This window comes from Arachis stenosperma, chromosome 3 (genome assembly GCF_014773155.1).
Source record: "Arachis stenosperma cultivar V10309 chromosome 3, arast.V10309.gnm1.PFL2, whole genome shotgun sequence".
NCBI classification, from domain to species: Eukaryota; Viridiplantae; Streptophyta; class Magnoliopsida; order Fabales; family Fabaceae; genus Arachis; species Arachis stenosperma.
The window spans coordinates 47,188,691-47,211,681 of record NC_080379.1 but is presented as its reverse complement, the minus strand read 5'-3'; the positions used below and the strand labels follow the sequence as shown (position 1 = coordinate 47,211,681).

Below are 22,991 nucleotides of genomic sequence, written 5' to 3'. Positions count from 1 at the left end.
AAAGAAAAGCAATAAAAAATCTGCATTGATATTTTAATTAGAATAAATTTCAAGTTCCTACACAAAATGAATCATCAACACTCAAAACTAAGGAAGTGGCATGCATGATGGTTTCTTTGACTATATAATGTATAAATTGATTAAATTTATTACAACCAATGAACCCGTATTAACAACTTGTGTAGCCATCTGAACAGAAATTTGTTACTGACAATCTAAAAGAGCACTAATTAGAAAATAACAGAAAAACAATAGCCAAGTATTGTTTTTGAATTCAGAAACAAGTTAAATAAAGAATTGATGGTATTAAATGAAATAAATAAAAATGCGAAGTAAGTTTCATAATTGCCATTTGGCAATGATCGGGTGAGGTAGAGGAGAATGTATCCATATAAACAAACAATGCTCTAGGGTGTGATTCATAGACTCATAAACAACTCACATGCAACAAGAATTGAAAAATGGTGGCCACAAGCCTGATGAGCGGATAATTTATACGCTTTTTGGCATTATTTTTAGTATGTTTTTAGTATGTTTTATTATATTTTTATTAGTTTTTAGTTAAAATTTACTTTTCTGGACTTTACTATAAGTTTATGTGTTTTTCTGTGATTTCAGGTATTTTCTAGCTGAAATTGAGGCACCTGAGCAAAAATCTGATTCAGAGACTGAAAAGGACTACAGATGCTGTTGGATTCTGACCTCCCTGCACTCGAAGTGGATTTTCTGGAGCTACAGAAGCCCAATTGGCGCGCTCTCAATTGCGTTGGAAAGTAGACATCCTGCGCTTTCCAGCAATGTATAATAGTTCATATTTTGCCCGAGATTTGATGGCCCAAACAGGAGTTCCAAGTTAGCTCAAGAATTCTGGCGTTAAACACCGGAACTGGCACAAGAATGGGAGTTAAACGCCCAAACTGGCACAAAAGCTGGCATTTAACTCCAAGAAAAGTCTCTACACATGAAAGCTTCAATGCTCAGCCCAAGCACACACCAAGTGGGCCCGGAAGTGGATTTTTATGTCATTTACTCATCTTTGTAAACCCTAGGCTACTAGTTCTCTACAAATAGGACCTTTTGCTATTGTATTTCATATCTTTGGATCATTTTTAGATCTTTTGATCATCTTTGGACGTCTAGTTCTTAGATTATGGGGGCTGGCCTCACGGCCATGCCTAGACCTTGTTCTTATGTATTTTCAACGGTGGAGTTTCTACACACCATAGATTAAGATGTGGAGCTCTGCTGTACCTCGAGTATTAATGCAATTACTATTGTTCTTCTATTCAATTCAGCTTATTCTTATTCCAAGATATTCATTCGCACTCAAGAACTTGATGAATGTGATGATTATGTGATGCTCATCATCATTCTCACTTATGAACGCGTGCCTGACAACCACTCCCATTCTACAAGCAAACAAGGCTTGAATGTTTATCTCTTGGATTCCTTATTCGGAATCTTCGTGGTATAAGCTAGAATTGATGGCGGCATTCAAGAGAATCCGGAAGGTCTAAACCTTGTCTGTGGTATTCTGAGTAGGATTCAAGGATTGAATGACAGTGACGAGCTTCAAACTCCTGAAGGCTGGGTGTTAGTGACAGACGCAAAAGAATCACTAGATTCTATTCCAACCAGATTGAGAACCGACAGATGATTAGCCGTGCTGTGACAGAGCACGTTGAACATTTTCACTGAGAGGACGGGACTGTAGCCATTTACAACGGTGATGCCCAACATACAGCTTGCCATGGAAAGGAGTAAGAAGGATTGGATGAAGACAGTAGGAAAGCAGAGAGACGGATGGGACAAAGCATCTCCATACGCTTATCTGAAATTCTCACCAATGAATTACATAAGTATCTCTATCTTTATTTTATGCTTTATTCATAAATCATCCATAACCATTTGAATCTGCCTGACTGAGATTTACAAGATGACCATAGCTTGCTTCATACCAACAATCTCCGTGGGATTGACCCTTACTCGCGTAAGGTTTATTACTTGGACGACCCAGTGCACTTGCTGGTTAGTTGTTCGAAGTTGTGATAAAGAGTTGAGATTGCAATTGAGCGTACCATGTTGATGGCGCCATTGATGATCACAATTTCGTGCACCAAGTTTTTGGCGCTGTTGCCGGGGATTGTTTGAGTTTGGACAACTGACGGTTCATCTTGTTGCTTAGCTTAGGTATTTTTCTTCAGAGTTTTTAAGAATGAATTCTAGTGTTTCAAGGTGATGTCCTTATCATCACCAAAGTTGATTGATTCTCATCAATTTAGCTCTTGAATGTAATGTCCTGCTGAAGCTTGGCTAGCCATGTCTAATTTCTTTAAACTAAAGCTTTAGACTAACATTGCATGATTCCTGGAATTCTCATTAAGAATTTTGATATCCTTATTTTCTTTTCCACTCAATTTCCAAAAAAAATTATAAAATCTTAAAATAAAAAATATTTTTATGTTTCTTGTTTGAGTCTAGTGTCTCATTTTAAGTTTGGTGTCAATTGCATGTTTCTATTCTTCTTGCATTTTTTCGAATTCAATCATGTGTCTTCATTGATCTTCAAGTTATTCTTGATGATTTCCTTACTCTGATCTTTAAATTCTCTTGTCTTGAGTGTTTTGTTGTTTCTCATATGCATTCTCAATTTGTTAGTGTCAATAGTATACAAACCTCTAAGTTTGGTGTCTTGCATGCATTGTTTATTTGACTTTAGTTGCATTTTGATTATTCCTCATCATTAAAAATTCAAAAAAAAGATTTTTAATTTGTGTCTTTTCAAGTCAATAATACAGAGAATTGAAGATTCAGAACATACAGCAGAGGAATTATATAGAAAAAGCTGGGCGTTCAAAACGCCCAGAGAGGAAGGAAAACTGGCGTTTAAACGCCAACCAGGGTACCTGGCTAGGCGTTTAACGCCCAAAAGGGTAGCATTTTGGGCGTTAAACGCCAGAATGAATACCATTCTGGGCGTTTAACGCGAGGATGGCACAAGAGGGAAGATTCTGTTTTTAATTCAAATTTTTTTTCAAGTTTTCATAATTTTTCAAAATCAAATCTTTTTCAAATCATATCTTTTCAATCATATATTTTCAAAATCAATTTCTTTCCATTTTCAAAAATACTTGCTAACAATTAATGATTTGATTCAATATTTCAATTATGTTGCCTTTTCTGTTGAGAAAGGTTTAATGTCTGAATCATATCTTTTAAATTTCTTGTTAGCCAAGTCATTAATTTTCAAAATCAAATCTTTTTAAATTGTTTTTCAATCATATCTTTTTAAAACCACAACTTTTCAATCATATCTTATTAATCACATCTTTTTCAAAATAGTTTTCAATCATATCTTTTTGATTTCTAAATTCAAAGTCTTTTTCAAAAATCACTTTATTTCTTTCCCAATCATATTTTTCGAAAATCATTCTTCAATTTTTCAAAATGTTTTTAAAATCTTTTTAATTTATTTTCAAAAATTTCTTCCCCTCTTCTCACATCCTTCTATTTATGGACTAACACTCCTCCTCAATGAACAATTCGAATTCTATCTTTCTAGATAAGTTCGGATTCTTCTTCTACCCTTGATGGTGTTTTTGCGGAAAAACGAATTTCCAACACACAAATCCAACCGGCAAGTATACCGGGTTGCATCAAGTAGTAATAACTCACAAGAGTGAGGTCGATCCCACAGGGATTGATGGATCAAGCAACTTTAGTGGGTGATTAGTTTAGTCAAGCTAACATTTAAGTGAATTGTGTGAAGTTGATCATCAGAAAGTAAAATTGCAATGAATTTAAAGTGCAGAAAGTAAAAATGGATAGAAACTTAAAGAGCAAGAAATGTAAATTAACGGAATGTTAAATGACAAGAAATGTAAATTGCAGGAAATGTAAAAGGGAGTGGGTGCAGGGAAATTAAATGAAAGCAGTAGATCAAAGCTTAGAACAATTGCAAGAAAATTAAATTGCAGGAAAAGTAAATTCAAGGTCACAGTAGCTTAAATGTAAATTGCAGAAGAACACAAGTGCAGGAAATTAAATTGGGAGCAATGAGATGCAACAAAGAGACATAGATCATTTCTCAAATCTCAAAGTGAAACTAACAATTTCAATGAAATAGTAAAAACAGAAAGGAAGCCAAGAGCTCACTTGCTCTCAAGATCAAAACAGAAAGGAAATTGAAGAGGAATGAAACAGAAAGTAAAATGCAGCTCAATTCCAATAGCTAAAGGAAAGTTGAAGATCTCAGGGCTGGAAGAGACTAGAAAACAAGTCTAGATCTCAATCCCTTCCTTGATCCAACAGCAAACAAGATGCAGAAAAATTAAAGATGAAAGCAATAAAGAAAACTTTGATTCAAATCACAATTCACTTGAAAGTTTGCAGAAGAAGAACAAGAGAGATTGCAGATAGAGAATGAAAATAGAATTCCTTCCAATCTCAATCCAAGATTCAAAACAGAAATGAAAACTAAGAGAAAGAGCTCTCAAATCCTAATGCTCCCTAGTGGAGCTAGCCTCCTTCTAATTGAGCTTCCTTTTTTGAAATGAGAGTGATGCCTTTATATAGGCTTTTTACAAAATGAAAATAAAATGAAATTGAAATTAAAAACAAATTCACAAAATGAAATTCCTAATCTAGCTTCTCTGTGTGCCTTTGAGTCATGTTGAGTGGGCTTTGCTTGCTTTGGATTTGAGGAGAAATGGGTTTGGTTGGCCTTGATTCAATTTGGTGATGAATTGAATTAAATTGAATTTTGGTTGATTTTGGCCCATATGTTGCTCCCAGGAGGCTGCCCTGCTCTTGTGGAGGGCAGAGCAGGGAAGTTGTGTGAGGAAGCATGTTGCGTGCCAAGTGTGGGAGGGGCATCAGGATGCTGCCCTGCCCTTGTGGAGAGCAGGGCAGTGTCGTCATGGTGCGCGCCTTGCCTCTGCCCGTGCTGTGATGTGTGCAACAAGTCCCAGGCCGTGTCATGCACTCATGCTTGTGTGCGCCAAGGAGAGTTCCCAAGTTCAAACCCTTGTGAAAGCATTTGGGGGAGCAATTTTCCTTTATTTTTCATGAAGAGAGCACGACATTGCCCTGCTCTCTAAGAGGGCAGAGCAGAATAATGAGCGCTACTTTGCTTTGGAGTGAGGCTCTAGCTTCGAACCTTGGTGGAAGCACTTTGGTTTATTTTTGGCCCTTAAAGATGCCTTTCACTCATGCCTCAATTGTACGCCAAATATGGATTTCTATATATCGTTGGAAAGCTCTGAATGTCAGCTTTTCAACGCAACTGAAAGCACATCAATTGGACGTCTGTAGCTCAAGTTATAGCCATTTGAAGTAGGCATGGTCATGCTGTGAGCGCCCCAAATTTAACTGCGAAAATTTGCTTCAACCTCACTTTGCTTCATCACGATATTGCCCTGCCCTTGGCAAGAGCAGGGCAATGTGCGTGCTGGTTGCTTCCTCCTTTGATTTGGTCATGGGCCACGCTTTTAAAAGCGTGGCCTAAGGCTCCAAAGTGTACCCCAACTTCAAAGTGTACCCCAAAGCTCTTTTTTTTCTCCTTTTTAGCTTATTTTGTGCTTCTTTGCTTATTTTTCTTCTTATTTCCTACAAGATTTATAAAATTAAAAGATCAAGAAAATATATCATTTAAGCACAAAAGCATTCAATATTTAAGCACAAATCATCAATTTCTTGTATGAAAAAGCATAGAAAAATAGGTATATGATGACTTGTCATCAACCCTCTCCTTCTTCTTTTCCTCTGACACCTCAAGGAATCTCTATACTGTGACATAGAGGATTCCATACTTTCTTATTCTCTTCTCTTTCATATGAGCAGGAGCAAAGACAAAAGCATTCTTGTTGAGGCTGACCTTGAACCTGAAAGGACCTTGAAGCGAAAGCTAAGAGAAGCTAAAGTACTACTCTCTGTAGAGGACCTAACAGAAATCTTCAAACAAGAAGAAGCCATGGCAGCCAAAAACAACAACAATGCCAACAATGCAAGGAAGGTGTTGGGTGACTTTACTGCACCTACTCCCGACTTCTATGGGAGAAGCATCTCTATCCCTGCCATTGGAGCAAACAACTTTGAGCTTAAGCCTCAATTAGTTTCTCTAATGCAATAGGATTGCAAGTTCCATGGACTTCCATTGGAAGATCCTCATCAGTTTTTAGCTGAGTTCTTGCAAATCTGTGACACTGTCAAGACCAATGGGGTTGACCCTGAGGTCTACAGACTTATGCTATTCCCTTTTGCTGTAAGAGACAGAGCTAGGATATGGTTGGACTCACAACCTAAAGAAAGCCTGAACTCTTGGGAAAAGCTAGTCAATGCCTTCTTGGCAAAGTTCTTTCCACCTCAAAAATTGAGTAAGCTTAGAGTGAAAGTCCAAAATTTCAGACAGAAGGAAGGAGAATCCCTCTATGAAGCTTGGGAAAGATACAAATAGTTGATCAGAAAGTGTCCTTCTGACATACTTTCTGAATGGAGCATCATATGTATCTTCTATGATGGTCTGTCTGAACTGTCCAAGATGTCATTGGACAGCTCTACTGGAGGATCTCTTCATCTGAAGAAGACGCCTGCAGAAGCTCAAGAACTCATTGAAATGGTTGCAAATAACCAATTCATGTACACTTCTGAAAGGAATCCTGTGAATAATGGGACGAATAAGAAGAAAGGAGTTCTTGAGATTGATACTCTGAATGCCATACTAGCTCAGAACAAAATATTGACTCAGCAAGTCAATATGATTTCTCAAAGTCTGTCTGGAATGCAAGCTGCACCAGGCAGTACTAAGGACGCTTCATCTGAAGGAGAAGCTTATGATCCTGAGAACCCTTCAATGGAAGAAGTGAATTACATGGGAGAACCCTATGGAAACACCTATAATCCTTCATGGAGAAATCATCCAAATATCTCATGGAAGGATCAACAGAGACCTCAATAAGGTTTCAACAACAATAATGGTGGAAGAAACAGGTTTGGCAATGGCAAGCTTTTTCCATCATCTTCTCAGCAATAGACAGAGAATTCTAAGCAGAGCCACTCTGACTTAGCAACCATGGTCTCTGATCTAATCAAAACCACTCAAAGTTTCATGACTGAAACAAGGTCCTCCATTAGAAACTTGGAGGCATAAGTGAGTCAGCTGAGTAAGAAAGTTACTGAACTCCCTCCTAGTACTCTTCCAAGCAATACAGAAGAGAATCCAAAAGGAGAGTGTAAGGCCATCAACATGGCCGAATTTGGAGAGGAGAAAGAGGCAGTGATCGCCACTGAAGAAGACCTCAATGGACGTCCACTGGCCTCCAATGAGTTCCCTAATGAGGAACCATGGGAATCTGAGGCTCACACTGAGACCATAGAGATTCCATTAGATTTACTTCTGCCATTCATGAGCTCTGATGAGTATTCTTCCTCAGAAGAGGACGAAGATGTCACTGAAGAGCAAGTTGCTAAGTACCTTGGAGCAATCATGAAGCTAAATGACAAGTTATTTGGTAATGAGACTTGGGAGGATGAACCCCCTTTGCTCACAAAAGAGACAGGACCCTGGGAAGTTCTCAATACCTTGTACCATAGGCACCATGACCTTTGAGAAGGCTCTGTGTGACCTAGGGTCAAGCATAAACCTCATGCCTCTCTCTGTAATGGAGAAGCTATGGATCTTTGAGGTGCAAGCTGCAAGAATCTCACTAAAGATGACAGACAATTCAAGAAAACAAGCTTATGGACTTGTAGAGGATGTTCTGGTAAAGGTTGAAGACCATTACATCCCTGCTGATTTCATAGTCCTAGAGACTGAGAAGTGCATGGATGAATCCATCATCCTTGGCAGACCCTTCCTAGCCACAGCAAAGGCTGTGATTGATGTTGACAGAGGAGAATTGATCATTCAAGTGAATGAAGAATCCTTTGTGTTTAAGGCTCAAGGATATCCCTCTGTTACCATGGAGAGGAAGCATGAAGAGCTTCTCTCAAAACAGAGTCAAACAGAGCCCCCACAGTCAAACTCTAAGTTTGGTGTTGGGATGCCACAACCAACTTCTAAGTTTGGTGTTGAACCCCAACATTCAAACTCTAAGTTTGGTGTTGGGAGGTTCCAACATTGCTCTGAGTATCTGTGAGGCTCCATGAGAGCCCACTGTCAAGCTACTGAAATTAAAGAAGTGCTTGTTGGGAGGCAACCCAATGTTATATTTATCTATTTTCCTTTGTTATTTTATGCTTTCTGTAGGTTGCTATTTTCCAATGAGCAGATAATTTATACGCTTTTTAGCATTGTTTTTAGTATGTTTTAGTTAGTTTTTATTATATTTTTATTAGTTTTTAGTTAAAATTCACTTTTCTGGACTTTACTATGAGTTTTTGTGTTTTTCTGTGATTTCAGGTATTTTCTGGCTGAAATTGAGGGACCTAAGCAAAAATCTGATTCAGAGGCTGAAAAGGACTGCAGATGCTGTTGGATTCTGACCTCCCTGCACTCGAAGTGGATTTTCTGGAGCTACAGAAGCCCAATTGGCGTGCTCTTAATTGCGTTGGAAAGTAGACATCCTGGGCTTTCCAGCAATGTATAATAGTCCATACTTTGCCCGCAATTTGATGGTCCAAACAGGCGTTCCAAGTCAGCTCAAGAATTCTGGCGTTAAACGCCGGAACTAGCACAAGAATGGGAGTTAAACGCCCAAACTGGCACAAAAGCTGGCGTTTAACCCCAAGAAAAGTCTCTACACATGAAAGCTTCAATGCTCAGTCCAAGCACACACCAAGTGGGCCCGGAAGTGGATTTTTATGTCATTTACTAATCTTTGTAAACCCTAGGCTACTAGTTCTCTACAAATAGGACCTTTTGCTATTGTATTTCATATCTTTGGATCATTTTTAGATATTTTGATCATCTTTGGACGTCTAGTTCTTAGATTATGGGGGCTGGCCTCACGGCCATGCCTAGACCTTGTTCTTATGTATTTTCAACGGTGGAGTTTCTACACACCATAGATTAAGGTGTGGAGCTCTGCTGTACCTCGAGTATTAATGCAATTACTATTGTTCTTATATTCAATTCAGCTTATTCTTATTCCAAGATATTCATTTGTACTCAAGAACTTGATGAATGTGATGATTATGTGACGCTCATCATCATTCTCACTTATGAACGCGTGCCTGACAACCACTCCCGTTCTACAAGCAAACAAGGCTTGGATGTTTATCTCTTGGATTCCTTATTTGGAATCTTCGTGGTATAAGCTAGAATTGATGGCGGCATTCAAGAGAATCCGGAAGGTCTAAACCTTGTCTGTGGTATTCTGAGTAGGATTCAAGGATTGAATGACTGTGATGAGCTTCAAACTCCTGAAGGCTGGGCGTTAGTGACAGACGCAAAAGAATCACTCGATTCTATTCCAACCTGATTGAGAACTGACAGATGATTAGCTGTGCTGTGACAGAGCGCGTTGAACATTTTCACTGAGAGGACGGGACTGTAGCCATTTACAACGGTGATGCCCAACATACAGCTTGCCATAGAAAGGAGTAAGAAGGATTGGATGAAGACAGTAGGAAAGCAGAGAGATGGAAGGGACAAAGCATCTCCATACGCTTATCTGAAATTCTCACCAATGAATTACATAAGTATCTCTATCTTTATTTTATGCTTTATTCATAAATCATCCATAACCATTTGAATCTGCCTGACTGAGATTTACAAGATGACCATAGCTTGCTTCATACCAACAATCTCCGTGGGATCGACCCTTACTCGCGTAAGGTTTATTACTTGGACGACCCAGTGCACTTGCTGGTTAGTTGTGCGAAGTTGTGATGAAAAGTTGAGATTGCAATTGAGCGTACCATGTTGATGGCGCCATTGATGATCACAATTTCGTGCACCAAAGCCCAAGGCTAGCTTCCACCATTTTTCGGTCTAAGGATGGATAGTTATATGCAGCCTTACCTTCATTATTTTCTTTAATAATGTTTATCTTGTTACTTTAATATCTACTTATATACTACTATTACACTGTTACTCAACTTTATTACAGAAAGAAGGGAAGTACATGTCGACCTAAAAAACATATTGGGGTTTGGGCCATAATCAAGAACAATATACATATACATATTATTGTATATTTCATAGGAAAAATTTAGAAAAGTGAGACTAAGATTAGTGTTTTATGGAAGATAATAAAACAAATTACAGTTGAATGTATAATGAAAGTTAAAGACAAAATCATAGAAAACTAACCCTCTGTTCTCTTGTTCCTTCCCACTCTTCCTCATGTTCACGCTTCATGTTCCACATCTCTTTTTGTTACTCTTCATCCTTTTTTAATCTGTCTTCCTCCTCTGATATCTACATAATATTGAAGAACATACATGGTAAGAAACAAGAATGCCTTTTATGTATATAATTACTTTCAGGTTAAATTTTCCTAGATAAACAACATCTTACGGATAATGACAAGTAGATAGAGCATACCCTCATTTGTATTTTTCTTCTCCTCCATTCTTGTTCAGTTAATAGTTAACGAACCTTGATTTTGAGCTCTTTCTGGAACTCTTCTGACTATTCATATTACCTCCAAAAGCCTCCTTTACTTGTGGATGCTTACGTTTATTAGGGTGAACCATCAAAGACAACTGCAAAAAAGGATTAGCAAGTGTAAGTCATAATAAGGCCAAGAACAAAATAGTTAGTTAAACCAACCATGAAGTTACCAAACGTGGAATTTACAATTATCATGCACAAATCACATTACAACAACAAAACCTTAGTTATAATATGCCTCAAAGGTGAAAATAATCTTGCACAAACATGGCATATATCATGTTTGTATAAAACATCACATCTTGAATATCAAAGAGTGTGGAATTCCACTCGTGGAAAAGTATCAATAAGTTAAAGTATTGAATAGGAATCAAACTTTCACAACTACACTTACTAATGCCAAAATGTAGCAAAACATTGTCAATACAATAGCTATTGAGAACATTAGAGCAAAAACAAAGTGATTTCTGTTTTCTGACAGCCATTCCTCAGGATGAGCTCCAACAGATCCAACAACATACCTACGGATAATCAATCAACATTCTTATAGAAACATAGGGATAAGCTACCATACCACTGAATTAACACTTATTAACATAAAAAAACTAGTTAACTTGATGACCTTACCGAGAAAAAATGTCAATAATGCCAAAGAAACAACTATACGAACAAATATACTTGCAACCTGCATGCCAAGAGAATGGTACATGAGTTAAAATCGAATATATCTTCATAGTCTAAGAAATTAGTGAGCAAGCAAAAGAAGCCCTAATTTTATGGTTAGGTGTAGAAAAGTGAGGATAGCATTCAAAAGATCACCTAAACTCTATAGGCTTATCCACCAGTATACCAAAAGAAAGGCAAATAGAGACCTGGATAACATCAAAATTTGGATATTGGTATGTACTATACACAATAGGACCTGGATTTTCTTCTAGGTTCTCAACCTAATGCAAACAAACCCGAATCACAAGACAAAGATCAATAACTGCTAACAAAAAATGGACAAAAGAAATCACAATAACAGAAACTGACACTGAGATATTGCACGAACAGAGGACTAGGTTGGAATATAATCGATGTTTCTAGACCAAGAATAAGGATTGAAACAAAATACTAAATGATCAGGATGAATTCGAAGAAAAGGCAAAAGATAAAGGGATGAAATAAAAAACAACAGGGTAAGAGAAAGAACGAACCAGTGAGAGGGGAGAGGGTGCGATCGAGTAGCACGCAACAGGACAAGGGGGAAGGCCGACGACGATAACGACAATGACACCAAGACGGATGTGCAGCCACACGACTCCACAACGACACGGATGTGTACAGTAGAGGGAAGAGCAATGGTTTCATGCCCTTCCAGTTCCCTTTCGCACGCATAAGTTACACAACGGAAAGAACAGATTAGTGACAGGGAAGGACGTAGCAGCTGGAACTGATGGAGGGGAGCTACACGACGGTAAGAATTCAGGTGTGTGATTCGCGCCTTTGCTCTCTTTGGGTTCACATGAAAATGAGAAAACTAGCTCCCGAATGTTGAAGGCGATGGTCTTTTATTCAGATCAATAAAATTCTATTTACGGCGGTTGGGATATCAAACTACCGTTATTTTGATCGATTTGTAACAGAGCTCAGAACTGCTAACAAAATTGCTGGTATCCTGCCAATTAGCAGCGGTTCAGAAAATGGCCGACAATTTTCCACTACAATTTTCCATGTGTGTTAAAATATTACTACTTAAGTGAATAGTTAAATGTTATCATCACATTGCAACAGCTAGTTGTCATAGATACTTCTAAACGGTATTGGAAATTGGTTTATATAATTTAATTGGGACTTATCAATTTTAATTTAGTTAAATTTTATGAATTAATTTTAAATACAATATTAAATACAATCAAAATATGTTCACATCGTACCATACACGGAATAAGTTTGAAATTTTAATTTTAAGTTATTTGTTAAAATTAATATTAATTACAATAATTGTAACTTTTTAAATATAAAAAAATTTATAATATACAAATATTTGATTAATAATAAGATTACATGATGTATCTTTTTAATCTAGTATTAAACATACTAATTCGAGTATAGTTATTAATCTACTTTATTCAATAAGTTAAACATATATACCCATTGTCAAATTAAATCCTTGAATAACACTTAAATTGATAATCAAATGTTTACATGTTATTTTACTTTTAAAAAGAAATATATCAATGTCAACTCTAAACAAACAATTGTAAATAACATGTCTGTAATGTGTTGTCAAAATAATAGTTTAGTTTTTGTAATTAAATACTACTATAATGATATGCAATAATATAAAATTATTAAAAATTTTGTTGTATAATTTTTGTAAAATAAATAATAAATAATTTAAAATTACTAAAAAATAGCTCATCACCATCGTCATTTGATGTATTCAAAACCAAAAATGTTATTTGTACACCAAAATTAGTTATTATATATTTTTTATATAGATACATGTATAGTTTAATTAATTTTTAATGTATATTTTATATTTTAATATGTATTCTATATTAGTGATTGATTTTAGTATACATCTAGCCTAGTTACTTCAAAATATGCACCTTAAACAATAATGCCTTAATATTAGTATATAAAATTTTATGACTGATGTAAATTGAGAATAGTTTATCAAGAATAAATTAACAATTAATACATAGCATTTATAAATTTTAAAAATTAAAAAAATTAACTAAGATTAAAAAAAATCTCTTTTCATCATAAATTCTCAAAAATCTCTTTATACACCACATTCATCGTACAGTTATTATTCAAATGTTCATGATTTTACAATAGTAGTCACAAACCATCTTTATTTTTTACTCTTGATAAGGCAACATGTAGTCGAACGGGTAAAAACTAATCGCAATATATTCCAACTTTTGATAGAGTTTGTCCTTGAGACTTATTTATTGTCATTACAAATGACATAATAATTGAAAATTGCCTTCTTTGGAACCTGACCAGTAATATTTTGTTATTTGGAATTAGATTCAGTATTGCGATAAGAACAATACATCCAACTTAATTACATGTTAAAGTTTTGCATTCTATCACATGATTTTTCATTCTCCTAACTTGTAATCTTGTTCCATTGCATAAACTAGTAGTTTGGTCTATATTCTGTAGCAACACAACAGGAGCACCTTCCTTTAGAATTGATTTTTGGTGCCTGAACAATTAATTCTATTTAAAATTTCTGGTGAGAAAGCATCTAACTTGAATTCCATATTCCCGTCCTCAGCATACACAAAGTCAAAACTTAAATAAACTCTTTCTTCTCAAGATAACCTTGCAATGATATTATTGTTGACATTAGTGACACATTCCAGATTTGGCATAAGAATCGCTCTATTCTTGAAATAATTTTCAATAGATAAATTGAATAACATATTTACAAAATCAATGATGTCATCCAAAGTTGTCTCAAAATTCCTTACCAAAATATGAGATGGTATTTGAACAATGGATTCATCATCCGTTGTATCACCAACTAAACCATCTACCAATTTTTAATAGTCACCTACCCAAATATAAGAGGATTATATGTCACATATCCCATTAAGTCCAGATAATTAGAAATTTAAGAGAAATTATTTTTAAGCTATTGTTCAAGTAAAGAGCTTTTCCAAATTATACAAGAACTCAATTAGAACAAGGGTCATACTTCTGTTCCACCCAAATTCATAGGATAAAGAACGAAAACAATTCTTGAATATAAATCAGTACATGAATTAAAATACAAAAATAATAGTATTAATCTATAAAATAGACAGAGCTCCTAACCTTAACAGTGGATGTTTAGTTGCTCATGGTTCAGAGAAAAAACTAGGATTCTGAAAAGCTGTAAATTACGAAATGAGATAGAAGAGAAGAGAGGAGCCCGAATGGCTGATTCTCTTTCCCTTTTATATCTAATCCTAATTAATGTAAATTATAATTTTTTAAACTAAATAATATCTTTTCCTATTTTAAAAATAATTTTAAAGCTTAATCAGAACAAATAATGATCTTTGCAGGCCTTCAAGTGGAGCGTGGGGACCACGTGATTCATTCAGGTCCACGCTGAACTTGGAAATTCCCAAGTTCAGCGTGGAGGAGGCAGTGGCTACTCTTTTGCTTTTCTTGAGTCCACGCTAAACTTGGATTAACCCAAGTTCAGCGTGGAGTAGTGCGCGTAACTTCCTTTGGTGCGTTGAGTTGACACCGAACTTGAGAAAGCTCAAGTTCAGTATGGAGAAGGTCATACGAAATGGAAGAAAAGATCATACTATTATATATCATTGGAAAGCTCTAGAAGTTAGCTTTTCAATGCCGCTAGAATAACGTCAATTGGACCTTTGTAGCTTAAGTTATTTCTGTTTGAGTGAAAGAAGGTTAGGGTTGATAGCATCATTTGCTTTCTTCCTTTTCTGCTACAAAACTCCGTCAAATCCATCCGAATGCTACCTAAAATTAAAAAAAATTGCAAACAACTCAAAGTAGCATTCATATTGGCTTAACATAAATAAATCTTGATTAAACTCAACAATTTGAATGCAAATTCACTAGAAAAAAATAGAAAGGATGCTCACGCATCATCACCCTACAAAACATTTGTGTTCTTGTATGCTACTGCTTTCAGCTAGTGACAGTCTTATATTTTTGTAAGTTTTAGAACTTACAGTTATGTCATAAATATGAAGAATTAATAAAAGACTAAACTATATCATGCCTTGAACCTTTTGGAATCACAGGTAAAATTTTGCCTAAACTTTCTTCCTAGGACAACTTTTCCTCTAAATCACATTGAGCTTTATTTGATCTGAGTACCTCAAGATGTCTCTAAAACATTTGTCTAAAGTTTCATAATAATACTTACTTATTATTGAAAGAAACGTTCTTGTTGACTATGTCACTGCAGACGCTGGGCGCTAGGCGGCGGATGGTGTTGGACGCTAGGTGCTGGTATGCAAGCACTGGGCATCGGTCTGCTGGTGCTGGGCACCAGCCCGATTCTTGTCCCCTTAACTATACTCTTTCATACTTGACACCCCCGTCAAACTCATGGTCTTTTTGGATAGGACCCTGAGTTTGATTTTGAATTTCTCAAAGCTATAAAGGGATAGAGGTTTAGTAAAGAAGTCTGCTACTTGGTCAATTACTAGAATATGCACTACAATAAGTTGTTTTTGATTGACGTTTCTCTAGTAGAATGAAGATCCAAATCAAAGTGCTTAGTTTTATTGTGTAGAACAAGATTGGCAACGAGCATTACAGTACTAATGTTGTTATTGTAAATTACTGGAACATAAGTGTATTTGATCTGAAGTTTTGTAAATAGGTTAAGAATCCAATGAACATTTGTTTCTACAGCTGCAGTGCTCCTGAATTCAGCGTCTGCATTGGATTTGCTGACTGAATATTACTTCTTACCTCCCCATGAGACCAGATTGGGTCCTAAATTGACACAAAAACTTATGGTTGATCTTCTATCTTCTATGTCCGAGCCCTAATCCGAATTTTCATAAGAAAATACTCTAAATTCAGTACAGGGTTGAAAGAAGATTGATGCACCACTATTTTGTGGTACATCTTGTGCTTAATTGAGTAGATTTTATCCACTAATCTCACACTTATTCATAGAAATCGCATGTTTTACATTTTCCTTCCTGATTTTGTGCTATGATTGGAAACATGTTTCTTTGGTCTTAATTTAGCTAATTTTAAATCATCTCTTATTACCATTCAATGCCTTGATATGTGTGTTAAGTGTTTTCAGAGATTACAGGGCAGGAATGGCTTAGAGGATGGAAAGGAAGCATGCAAAAGTAGAAAGAATACAAGAAATTGAAGGAATTGCTAATGCTGTCAACCCTGACCTCTTTTCACTCAATTAATCATAACTTGAGCTAAAGAGGTCCAAATGAGGCAGTTTTGGTTGCGTTGGAAAGCTAACGTCTGGAACTTCGCAACGATATATAATTTTTTATAGTTGCCTATCTGTTGAGCAACGTGCACGCATAGATTATGCATACGCATGACCTGGCGAAAGTTCAATCCATGCGTACGCGTGGACGACGCGTACGCGTGGACGACGTGTACGCGTGACATGCGCATGTGCTGGACGTATCAGAAATCGCTGGGGACAATTTCTAGACTCTTTTTGGCCCAGTTCCAAGCTCAGAAAACACAGATTAGAGGCTGGGAGTGAGGCAGAATGAGGAGGGACATTCATACATCACATTCACATAATTTTAGGTTTTAGATGTAGTTTCTAAAGAGAGAGGCTCTCTCCTCTCTCTAGGATTTAGGATTCCTAGTTTTATGCTATTGGATTGGATATTTACAGAGTCACTACCTCCACTGAGGACTTCATCATTCTAGTTTGTTTCCTTACTTGTCACTTACTCTTCCATATTCTTAATCCTTGTTCAGAGTTATAATTGGATTGCTTTTATGAATTTAATTTTATTATTTATTTAATTGCTTCCAATTTTATTCCAATTATCATGTCTCTTTTCTACTCCTTTTTCATAATAAGGAAGATGGTATTCATGTTGATAGAGTAACTCCTAACATGACTTGGGAGTTGATTAAGAGGAGACCCTTGAGTTGGAATACTCAAGAATTAATTAGTAATTGGAAGTTGTTGGCTAGCACTCTAGTCACTAACGCTCTTTCAAAGGGAGAGAATTAGGACTTGTGAATAGAAGTTGGCTCACTACTTGACTTTCCTTTATTCGGTAAGGGATAACTAAGTAGGGACAACAATCAATTATCAACTGATCTTGGGAACGTTCAACAAGGATAGAACATCCGATTAATCTTCTCCTAGTCAAGGCTTTTTATTGTTTTTAATTTATTTTCTTTGGAATTTTCTCTTCTTATTTCTCAATCCAAAACACCAATTTACACAACTCATAACCAATAATAAGAACACCTCCCTGCAATTCCTTGAGAGACGACCTGAGGTTTACATACTTCGGTTATCAATTTTATTAGGGGTTTGTTACTTGTGACAACCAAGTGTTTGTATGAAAGGATTTTTGTTGGTTTAAAACTATACTTGCAAGGAGAACTTATTTGTAAAATTCTAGATCATGCAAAGATCCCTTGATCTTTGCTACTAACTAAGTATCTTAGAATTCATTTAACACACTTCCAGTGTGTTAAGAGGGGATTGTGCATATATTGTGAAACTTTATTTACTACATATACTATATCCAAATGAGTAAGGGTGGCATATTGTAAAGCACGTATGACAGATCTATAAAAGTGGGTTTATCAAAGACTTCCCCTGCATAAGCTGAGAGTTTAGTGTTAGTAATGATAGGAGTAAGCATTCGTTGAAAGTCATGTATATGTGCATGTGCTCTAATTAATAGGTCTTTTATATACTTTGTCTGGGATAAAATATATGATCCAGTTTCAATTTTGAAAGCTTCAATGCCTAAGAAATAGTTAAATTCACTTAGGTCTTTTAAAGAAACAAAAAAGTGTAACTGATTCATGAGCACAACAATTTCATTTTCATAATTGCAAGTTACTAAGATATCATTTACATATACGAGAATGTACATTGTTATTTTGGATGTTATTCAAATAAAGAGAGAAGGGTCTGACCTTGTATTTTTGAAATCAAAATGAGAAAGAGTTGTAGAAAGCTTGGTAACCAAGCTCTTAGAGCTTGTTTCAATCCATAAATGGATTTGTGAAGCTTTCAAACTTGAGTTGCTTGTTCTTGAGGAAAGGAAGGCGGTTGTTGCATAAATACGTTTTCTTGAAGCTCACTGTTGAAGAATGCGTTATTAAAGTCATATTGTCGAATTGGCCATGATTTTGAGATAGCAATGGTGAGTATAATGCTGACAGTTGCTAGTTTATCCATAGGGCTAAAGACTTTATCATAATTGATGCCTTCTCTTTAATAAAATCTTTTAGCAACCAATCTTGCTTTATACTTAAGAATAGTGCCATTTAGATGTCTCTTGATGGTAAACACCCAACGACACCCTATGACAATGCTATTTTCTGGGGGATCAACAATTGTCCAAGTATGATTCAATGCGATTTCTTCTTCCATGGCCTTGGTCCAATGTGATGTTGTAAGGGCCAATTTAACACTGGTTGAAATTTTATTTATCAAATCAGGAGGGGGTTTGACACTAGTAGTCAGTGCCTTATGCTTTAAAGCTCCTATTTTAGATCTTGTAACCATTGGAGGAAGGTTGGTAGCGGGATTGGAAGATAATGGGAGAAGAACTATCTCAATCCCTTGAAATATAATAGGTGTAGTCCTAATAGAAGGGGGCTCTGAAGTGGAGGTTGTAATTTGGGTTTAGGTATTTTTAGAATTTTGAGTTTTTTAAGTTAAGGGTGTAATTTGAGGCATTGAGGAATGATGAATTATTTAATTCATAAGAGAATGAGACAATAAAGGTGCTATGGAAGAAATAACTAGTGTGGACAAAGTTGAGAGAGTGATAAGGTCTTGGTAGCTGAAGGAGTGTGCGTTGCAAACATTGAACTGTAAGAAAAAAAATAGTTTCATTAAACAAAACATGGCGAGTAATAAAGATTTTACCTTGAGGATTTTGATGAGTGAAAATCGATTCCAAACAAACTAACCGGCAAGTATACTGGGTCGCATCAAGTAGTAAAACTCACTGGAATGAGGTCAATCCCACAGGAATTGGAGGATTAAGTCTAGTTAAGCTAACAAGTGATGATTTGAGTAAAAATTGATTTACTGAATGTAAATTGCAAGAAACTTAAAGAACTAAATGTAAATTACTTGAAACTTAAATGGCAAGAAACTTAAATGACATCGAAAATAAATTGCAAAAATAAAGTGCAGAATTGTAAAGTGTAGAAAAGTTAATTGCAAGTAATTGAGAGCAGAATGTAAATGGCAAGAATGTTAAATTGCTAGAAGATAAAAGGGAATTGGATAGTGGGTACTCAAAATAACTAAAGAGCAATAGAAATGAGAATTGATGGAAGAGATCACTAGGGATCAGAGGTGTAAATTCTCATGAATTGATGATGATCAATTCCTTCTTAATCATGGGGATAGATCCATGGCGGATTGTGAATAATTGAGTCCCAATCTCTTGGTGACTCAATTTCTCTAAACATAATCAATTGCCACTTTCGTGATCTAATTGTTCATGAGAAGAGATGAAGCTCAATAGCTAATCCTTTTTGCCACACAACTCTCAGGATCTCAACCAAGGTGGTTACATCTCACATACCAACCCAAAGTATATCAATCAAGAGAATTATGAAAGGATGAACTCTAAACTAAATTCTATGACTCATTTCTCAAGTTCATCACAAAATTCAAATGGATCCAATCTCCCTCTCGGTAGTGATTGGATCTGTGAAGAGAAAGAGTTTTCTCTTGGAGAAACCACTTGAATTGAGAAGAAAAAAAAAGCTATCAATTCATTTGAACAAACAGAGCTCCTCCCCCTAGTGAAGTTGGGGTTTAGTGAACCATGGCTCCAATTACAACTACAATTGCAAAATGGAAATTAAACTAAGTGTAAAGAAGAATGAAGAAGAAGAATTCTCCAAAACTGAAATTCAAAGCTAGAAGAAAACAAAATAGGTGACAGGTATGCTTCCCAAATTGCAGTAAAAAAGTAAAGTGAAAGTGTAGTAAAAAAAAGTCCCTCTAAGTACAAAACTCTTTTCTATTTATACTAGTCCTTAGGCTCCTTGAAAGGCTTTCAACTATGCATCCTCGGATGAGGTAATGGGCTCCATTTTTAATTGGATTCAGCAACTCCCAATGCAGCCCTCTCAGGAAAACAGAGAGCTTGTAAGCATGCTCCAACAATTTTGGCCCATTGAGCACGTTTTTGGCACACACGCCTTTGTATTTACAAGTTAGCAACGTGTGTCTTAATTTCCTGGGCTGAGACTTCGTTAGGGCATTGCTAACTCAGGTTGGCAACGTGCTCTTCTACTCCTTGGATTCAAGATCTTTTGTTCTTGTTTGTGGGGCTTAAAAATGACTATAGTTTGAGCTTCAATTTCATGCTTCACTATAGACTATTATACATCGTTAGAAAGCTCTAAATGTCAGCTTTCTAACGCAACTAAAAGCACTTCAATTGGATCTCTGTAGCTCAGGTTATGCTCCATTAAAAGAGACAAGGTCAGCCTGCCAGAATCGCAGGTGTTTTCGGTGGACATGCCTTCATGATCTTCAAGTTGGCAACGTCCATGTTGTCTTCCAGGGCTGAAGCTTCTTTTAAGGGTGTCGCCAACTTGGTTTTCAAGTTAGCAACGTGCTCTTCATTCTCCTGGAGCTTGAATTTCACATTAGAGTTGGCAACTTGAGTTGCCAACGTGCTTGTTGTCATCCTGGAGCTTGAATTTCATATTGAAGTTAGCAACTTGAGTTGCTGTTCCGAGGGTTACCTGAAACTATAGGTCGATCTCGGACGAGATCTTCTGTACTGGTCAGAGCTGTTGCGTCCGACTGGTTGGACTTGGTGGTGGTGCTGATCCTTCGTCCTCGGAGGATGGGGGGTACCTGCAAGGGACTCCGATGCTTAAGTTAGCAAGGGTATTAAGTAGGTATTGAGTAGAATCAGAGTATGAGTTATACCTGGGTGCTCCAGTGTATTTATAATGGCATTGAGTGACCTTCTTTAGATAAGATAAGTTAGTTATCTTTATATTATCTTATCTTGTCTTTTGGGTGGGGTTAGCTTATCTTCAAGGGAACCACCATTCTCTCCGTAGGCTTGGGCTGCCTTTGGATTTGGGGCGTGCTCCTCTATTTGGGTCCTTCTTTAGGCTTTCCTGTGACTTGGCCGAGCTCTTTAAGGAGAGGTCGGATTGTCCTGACCTGAACAGGTCGGTTGCTTTGTCTGTCGAATATCCTGGGTCGGACAACTCGACCCAGGGTATGAACAGTGCCCTTGCTTGAGCTCGGTCTTTTTGTTGAGGTCGAGTCCTGGACTTCGGTCCTTCTTTGGTGAAGCCAAACTCAAGCATTTTGTCGATTCCTTTGTAGCAGCTTTTGACTGTAGAACGTTTCCTCTGCAAGTGCGCGCTTTTATATCAGCGCTTTTTTGGGGAACGTGCGAGGGTTTAACTCCTAGCATTAATTACCCGTTTCTTTTTGTTTTTAATTTTGAAAACTTAGAAATGGTTTCTCTTCTTTTGCTTTCCTTGTAACCTCTTCGCAACTTCTTTCTCTGCTCTCTTCGCTCTCTGTCTTTCGCTTGTGCTTCTGCTTCCTTGCGTTGTGGCGTCGCTTGGCGATTTTTGGGGCAACTTTCATTCTTGCACCTCCAGTTTTCTTTTCTCGAAGCTTCTTTCGTCTCCAGGTTAGTCCCATTTCGTGCTTTTTCTTTGTTTTTAGCTTTGTGATGAGGTTTTGATTTTGATCCTCCCTTTTTGAGAAAGTTTGGATCTTTCTGTTTCCATTGTGCCCTGATTTGTTGAAATGTGCTTTATGGGAGTTTCTCCATCTTCTGCATGATCCTTTTTGCTTTTGCTTGATGCTTTTAGGGCTTTGCATGTTCTTTGTTGTTTCTGTTCTGATACTGTTGTCCGCATCTGTTCCTCATTTTATCCGAAGGTTGCTTTTGTCTGCTCTTGAAAAAGGTTGCATTTTTAATGGTCTCTGCTTGGCGTGCTTTGATGTTTGGGGATGGTTTTTGCTGGTTTAGACTGTAAGGCAATGTTTTTGATGACTTTTTTACTTTGATAAAAATGCTTGCTGTTTGAAGCCTTCTTTTCTTGTTTTGAGAGGTGCTGGAATGCGAGAAGGAGATTTTTCCTAGAAACCTTGCTTTATTATTGCCTCCAAAGGATGCCCCAGGACTTTGGTTTGAGTCTTGGGATTTTCCTTTTCTGTGTGTTTGCCTGTGTCGTGTTGAGTTGTTTTCTCCCTTGTCCGAGATGTTTTTAGTAACCCCATCTTCTTTTCTTACTTGTAGGATTAGTTGGCCTCATGTCTTCTCGCAATAACATTGTAGAGATGTCTTCCAGAGTTCCCGAGGGGATGTCCGATTGGCTGGACTCCCTTGTTTTGTTGTGTGTCTCTGTCGTGGATGCTGAATTTTGTACAGAGCTGAGGAGGCGCCATAGGATTTGTGGTAACAGTGCCCGTGAGGAGGATTACGAGCTTGTTGCTCCTGATTCTGATGAGAGAGTTTGTTTTCCGACTTCCATTGAGAGGGAGCGTCCCTTCTTTTATGCCTATGAATACTTCTTCAGTAAGTTGAACGTTACTTTTCCTTTTACTGCTTTTGAGATCGACCTGTTGTGGTCGTGTAATATTGCCCCATCCCAGCTTCACCCAAATTCTTGGGATTTCATTAAAATTTTTCAGCTTCTCTGCCGAGAATTAGATGTAACACCCTCTCAGACTCTTTTCCTTTATTTGTTTGTTTCC

The 22,991-nt window shown here is 36.8% G+C and overlaps 1 non-coding gene across 1 annotated transcript; it reads right to left on the bottom strand.

Moving 5' to 3' along the window:
• Positions 1-6,376: 6,376 nt before the first annotated feature.
• On the bottom strand, positions 6,377-6,480 carry LOC130971707 (small nucleolar RNA R71). The gene has a single exon (XR_009082920.1). It is a non-coding gene; the product is annotated as a small nucleolar RNA R71 (small nucleolar RNA).
• Positions 6,481-22,991: the final 16,511 nt, after the last annotated feature.